Below are 6945 nucleotides of genomic sequence, written 5' to 3'. Positions count from 1 at the left end.
TCATATTTTTCTTTCCCGAAAAAGGGAAGGGGGGAAGAAAATCTCTTCAAAAGAGATGGGGAAAACCCCCTTTTCTCCCATCTCTTTTTTTCTTCCCCCCTTCCCTTTTTCGGGAAAGAAAAATATGACGTCACTGGAATCGTGTTCCGTAAAAATTATACAAAATCGGGAAAGATTGGGTTGTGTCCTGAAAAGTCATATCCTTGAGTTCCCTGTCCAAATAATTTCGCTTGAATTATACAACCAAGCTACAAGAGAGGGGTGGTTTCTACACACACACACACAGACACACACACACATACATAAGCACAAACGCACACACACACATATACACACACACACACAAACACACACATATAAGCACAAACACACACACACACCTTGGTAATATTCCGTTTACCTGCCTAAAGCCTTGACAAAATTTTGGTATAAGGAAAGCAGGCTTATTTCAAAGATTATAGAAAATAATATAATAAACTTTCTCGTATTCATTTGAATCCGGTGGATAGGAACCGGTTCTCATGAATACGAAAAAACTACCCAGCTAACATTTTCATTGAAATTCATTTAAAATTCATCTTTTTCGCTTACATCTATTCATTTAAAATCATCATGCCAGAAAAATGAAAATCAGGGATATATCAGAATCAACTCCCTTCTAAAATGGCACCGATTTTGATGATTATAGAAATGAATTTTAAATGAAAATCATTTTTGTGAAGACCTGACTTTTAAATGAAAATCATTTTTGTGAAGACCTGACTTTTAAATGAAAATCATTTTTGTGAAGACCTGACTTTTAAATGAAAATCATTTTTGTGGAGACCTGACTTTTAAATGAAAGTCATTTTTGTGGAGACCTGACTTTTGAATGACGCGGCATTAAAAATTCATTTAAAAATAATAAAACAAACGAAAATCTATAAAAAATATATATTTGGTAAATATTTCAATTGATCAGACATTTTAACAGCACCACAATAATAGATATTATAGGTATTATAGACAGTTTTTCGCGAACATTAAAATGATAAAGCTAAGATACGGCCCTTCAAGGCTAACAAAACTAGTATATATGTCATTATTTTTATTTTGTGGAAATTGTCTATAATAAGACGCTATACATGATTTTCCAGTATGACTAAGAACCGGTTCAATTCCTGCAGAAATTAATCGGTTGCAAAGCCATACTGAAGACTAAATTACCTACTTAATTAGTCAATAAGTTACAATTTTAGGTATTATCCTCTTAGAAATTTTTTTTCAATATTGAAAAGGGGGGGGGCGAAAGTGACACTTTTTGAAACCAAAACTAAAAGTCAAAGGAACTCAACTAAAAAAAGAGTTACAGGTCTGACATTTTGCATGGCAGTTGCTTTATAGGGGTACAATATGGAACTGTGAAGAAACGGCGGCGCAACCGCCGAAAACCGCCGAGAAAAGGCAACAAAAATTACGGCGGGAAACGGCGGTTTTCGGCGGTTGCGCCGCCGTTTCTTCACAGTTCCATATTGTACCCCTATAAAGCAACTGCCATGCAAAATCTCAGACCTGTAACCCTTTTTTTAGTTGAGTTCCTTTGTTGACTCTTAGTTTTGGTTTCAAAAAGTGTCACTTTCGCCCCCCCCCTTTGTATCAGATAGTGAGATCCTTTGCTACGGTACAGACAAAAAAAAGCTTACTACTTTATATATTAGGATGATTGTATATTGTAGGTACATAAGAAATACATTATTAGACAATATAATAAAACCCATATTCAGCACATAAGCAAAAAAATATGATAAATTAGGCTTATAATAATTAAAACATAAAATTACTGAAGTTTTTTAATTTAAGAGCTGTAGTTTTAAACTTATTGATATTTAAAGACATTATTGTTGTTACACAGAATAATATCATTAAAATATCAATCAGGCAAGAAATAAATCTACGAGTAATAAAATAATACTCACTCGAGTCTTTGAAGTAAATTAAGAACTTTGGTTTTTGACTAGAAATAAAAAGTAGGTTTATTTGAACAGTACTGGCTAAGAAAGATTGATAAATTATTAAATTATTGTTCTTCTCGACATTGATCTTCTTCAACTCTGCGCCCAGGACTATTGCGGATATGTTGCACACAGATTTTGGTATCTGAAATATTAAATTTTTTTTATTTATTCTGTAAATTGTCTTTTTTTACTTTCCCTTTTACAATGATTTACAAAATAAGAAAAAAACAAAGCTATTATTGTGATGTGTATGGTTGTCTCAAGTCCTTGTAAGAAAAATTACAAAGAAAACTTTATTCCTTAAGTTTCTTCTTTGAAAGTTTTACTATCTATCATCTTAACTAATTTAAAGAGGTAGTTGCACGAAATGCATTTAATCTTGAATTTAGTGAACTGCATATCTTTTTCTGTTCAATAGTTTAAATTACATCTAAAGGACATATATTTAAAAGAATTTTAATTTTCTACCAGGTAGTTTTAAAATATCAAGATTTGAAAATCATATTTTATTTATATTTGCAACATAAATGGAAGTATGAAATAAAACATAGAATAAATAAGTCCCTCACACAAAGTGCCTACAGAGCTTGGAATCACCCCCCTTATTTTTTTTTTAAAAAATGGTGTTGTTAGTTTTTTTTTATAAACTAACCCTTTAAGGCCCTAACCCTGTGGGGCTACCCAATACAACACAACATAAACTTACCTATCCTATAGTGACAAAAAAAATATTTTCAATTTAATTAAAATAAAGAGTTTTTTTGGTATACCAAAAAAATAAAAAGTCGAAATTTTAAAAAATGTTAAATTTTTAGCTTTTAGTTTCGACATATATATGTACAATGTACATATACTAGACAGACAGGCAAAATCCACTTGCAAATTATTGGCACAAATCTAAAATCTAAAAATACGATTGCTCAATTTCTTCTAATTGTAAAAACATACGGACGGACGGATCAGTGAAAGAACCTCTATTTATAAAAAGCTTAGTTTAATCATTCATCTATTTTCTCAGGTCATTAGGCATACTGGAACTTTAATAAAAAGACTTTTTTTGTGAATCTTACCCTTAAGTTCAGACGTACTGGCGGGGCAGTGGTGAACTAAACAGAAGCACCAATTCTGCTCAACTACAATCAACACAGAAATAAGCTTTACATAATATCTAGCATCTTAAGGGATAAGTCTAAAAACAATAAATTTATAAACATTTGGACACAACTAGCTAGGACAAAAGTATATAATATTTTTAAACCAACGAATATAAGAAAGTGTTTATATAACTTTGGGAGTGTATTGTATAGTCAATTGTCCCCTCCCTCCCTGATTACCACAATTTTCAGGAAACTATAACGTGATTTTAAAAGTTTCTAGAATGCTTTATCAAAATTAATTTTACAAAAACTTCTATTACAGATAGGTACATTTATCAGATGTAATATCTAGTTTTTAAAAAAGATGCCAAATCCCTTATGCAGAGTCTTATTTCATTCCTTGAAGTTGAGTCCCAACTATAGAATTCACAATCACATCCACCCTTGCTCTCATTATTCACCTTAAAACAAAACAAGGATGACAACATTCATAAGTTTCTTTCAAAGCACAAAAAATCATGGAGGGACAAATGGATAAATTGATTAATAGAGCAGATATACAGCTGTCATAAAAAAGCAAATCATGAATATTACAAAGATATGTTAACCTTGCTACTGAAATCGTTCAAAGGATATACCAAAAAAAATATGCTTCTTTAAAAAAGATAAGTTACCTACTTTGTATGAAAGGACACTCAAGTTCAACTCAACTAACCAATAAAAAAAAGGGGGGGGGGGGGGGGGCGAATGTGCCACTTTTTGAACCCAAAAGTAAAACACGCATGATCTTAGCCCATAAAAGAGTTAAAGCTCTAAAATTCGGTAAAGCAGTTGCTTACGTGGAGAACAATATGGAACTGTAAAGAAACGGCGGCGTTCACAAAAAGTGGCACATCCCCCCCCCCCCCCCCTTTTTAAAACCCTTAAGTTGTTAAGCCAACTAATAAGAAAATGTTATAATAAACCTTAGGGGACCAGTGTAATGAACAGCCCATTGTCCCCTCCCTCCCTGACTAAAAATACTGACAAACCTGAACTCAAAGAAGGCAGAAATAATGTTCTTGCATCTCATCTTTATCCCCTCTGCCTGGTTACATATCCGACAAACAATAATCTAAACATTATTTTCTTTTTACATACCTATCTTAATTATGATTAATATAGTTTTTTTCAGTCCCACTTTGAAACCGATTAATATCTGCTGGATTAGAATCGGTTATCAGCCATACCAAAAAATCACGTAGAGCATCGTATTAGAGACAATTTTTGACAATCATAAAATTAATATCAGTTTTGTCGGCCTTTGCCTTTGGCCCCTAGGGGTAAAACAATGGGTTTAATCTAACATTTTTTTATTTTACTATCCGCGGAAAGCTGTCTATAATACGATGCGACTAATAACACACCTCTTCAATAAACGTATCTGATAAACAATATCTTGGTTTGATAAGGCTATTGAATTTAGTAAAACATTTGGATAAATATATTTAGTTTTCTACTGCATGTACAATTCCAAGGCTTAAATAACCATGCATATGTCAGTAACCACTGAATCGATTGAGTTAGTAATATATTTTTTATAATCTTTATTAAACTTTAGATAATAATTTCTGCAACAAGGCTATATGTCAATTTTGATCATGTTTAATTATTGGAACTTTAAAAAGCATTTTCTTTAGGTACTTGGTTTTTAAAACTTTCCGACCATTGTTTTCTCCCTTTAATAAGAAATTCTAAGTAAGTGTCTCTGAGCTTCTATGTTAAAAAATTAAATAGTCCACACCTGTACGTCCAAAACTTCTTAGCTGGAAGAATAAGGTTACATTTGATGGACTTTTGGCTCCATCTTTAAACAGTCAACGAAATATTTAACAAAAACAGGCCATCTAAAGTTAAACAAATAATTCGAAACATCTGAAAATATAGAAGATTAGTGAAAAGTATGATAATATTATGAATGAGTCGCATACAGTAAATTTTAGTCGAAAATGGGTTTATTTCTTAACTTCTAGAAATAGTACGCTTATGCAATGATTATCATAAATATTAACTAAAGTTTTTACATCTAATTATATCATATAATAAATAAAATAGAACAGAGATAACAATTTGAAGTCTATAAAACGCGAACATACAAGCTTCGCTTAGTAATAATAACCGTTGTATTATTTTTAATTTCAAACTGTCTGCTGTTATAATATGTACAGAAAATTCTCACCTGTAAAAATTCCTCTCATATAAGAGATTAAAATCGTCCATAAGCAAAACTTTTTTGAAATACTTTTATTTTATATGATTTAAACTGTTTATTTCATACAATTTTTTAAGTTTCAAGAGAGCATAATCGTTTAATTATTACAATTTTCTAGATGATTTGATTTTAGGAGTAAAATTGTTATGCAGAAAATGTCCAGTGAATGCCGCGTTTAATTTTTAAATAAATAAATGAAATGTCGTATTACGGTATTTTTAAAAATTCTCATTTTAATAACGGACTAAATGAATTTTGGATGAAATTCATTAAATTTTTTTAAAAACATAAAATTGAAATATGCATGCTACATCATCTTTTTTTCACCACTAGACTTAAAAAAAGATTTCTTTAAAAATTAGGAAAAATTACAAAAATGAAAAATAAATGCTGGTCATTCACTTTTCATTTTCAATGAAAAAAACATTCTTTTCATCTTTCAGGCATTTAGGGGAAAATTACAAAAATGAAAAAAAAATGCTGGTCATTTATTTTTCATTTTCAATGAAAAAAAGATTCCTATCATTGCTATGAATTTGAATTTGTCATTTAATTTTTTTGGAGAGATGACGCATGTTTGACTGGGTATGTCTAGCATCGTATTATATCCAGTTTTCTACGAATATAGATATGTACAATCATTAGATTAAAACTAGTTTTTTTAGCCGGTGCCTTCGGCACCACGGGGCTAAAAAAACTAGTTTTAATCTTATAATTGTACATTCTATATCCGCGGAAAGCCGTTTATAATACGATACGAGAAATAACTATTCTCGTATTCATTCGAATCCGGTGGATAGGAACCGGTTCTCATAAATACGAAAAAACTATGTCTAGCATCGTATTATATCCAGTTTTCTACGAATATAGAAATGTACAATTATAAGATTAAAACTAGTTTTTTTAGCCCCGAGGTGCCGGATAGTTTTAATCTTATAATTGTACATTCTATATCCGCGGAAAGCCGTTTATAATACGATACGAGAAATAACTATTATGACTTTGGTATGTATGTCAAAATGTTAATGATGTTGATTTGTTAATTTGTCCGACATTGATCATATATGAATGTTGTTATTTTTTGGCATAACCAACGGCATGGTATAATTATTATTTTGAATTTAAACTTTGTATTAAATGATAAAAATCCGCGTTCTAAGAGAAAAAATCAGAATGACGACTTTTGCTTTTCGCTTTAGTAACTAGTGATATTACCCCTAGCACTAAAAATAGACTTAAACCTACCCAAGACTTTATTAAAAATAAAATAGCCTAAAACCCTCTTGGGATATATGTAAAGTTTCACTATAATTTAGATCTAAAAAAGTTCAGAAGTAAGCGATATCTTAACGGATTATCAAAAATATGAGCAATTGCCTCAATTATAGAAAAGCTTTGCTTTTCTAAAGTGTATTGTATTATTTCAGTGTATTTATTAACTTATTGAAAACAATGAGAATTTTAAATGTAGATTTATAGTAGCGAATCTACACTAAAATTAATTCTGTCTGTTTGTCCTTATTTCTTTGTATTTTATTTTTTTTAATTACAAATTCTCTGTCAGATTTAGTATTTCTGTCTATCTGCCTGTCTGTATCTGTCT

The 6945-nt window shown here is 30.6% G+C and overlaps 1 long non-coding RNA gene across 5 annotated transcripts; it reads right to left on the bottom strand.

Moving 5' to 3' along the window:
* Window positions 1–918: 918 nt before the first annotated feature.
* LOC145330897 (uncharacterized) lies at window positions 919–5457 on the bottom strand. 5 transcript variants are annotated; one of them, XR_013883573.1, is made up of 6 exons: window positions 4875–5450; window positions 4123–4205; window positions 3493–3552; window positions 3065–3129; window positions 1731–2136; window positions 919–1248 (listed from the first exon to the last, which is right to left on the bottom strand). It is a non-coding gene; the product is annotated as an uncharacterized LOC145330897 (long non-coding RNA). The 5 variants fall into 5 exon arrangements; XR_013883575.1 differs by lacking the exon at window positions 919–1248 and having other exon boundaries at window positions 1698–1841; window positions 1956–2136; window positions 4875–5457; XR_013883576.1 differs by lacking the exon at window positions 919–1248 and having other exon boundaries at window positions 1698–1819; window positions 1956–2136; window positions 4875–5457.
* Window positions 5458–6945: the final 1488 nt, after the last annotated feature.

This window comes from Acartia tonsa, chromosome 10 (genome assembly GCF_053477335.1).
Source record: "Acartia tonsa isolate MP-2025a chromosome 10, ASM5347733v1, whole genome shotgun sequence".
NCBI classification, from domain to species: Eukaryota; Metazoa; Arthropoda; class Copepoda; order Calanoida; family Acartiidae; genus Acartia; species Acartia tonsa.
This window is presented reverse-complemented; position numbering and strand designations above follow the sequence as displayed.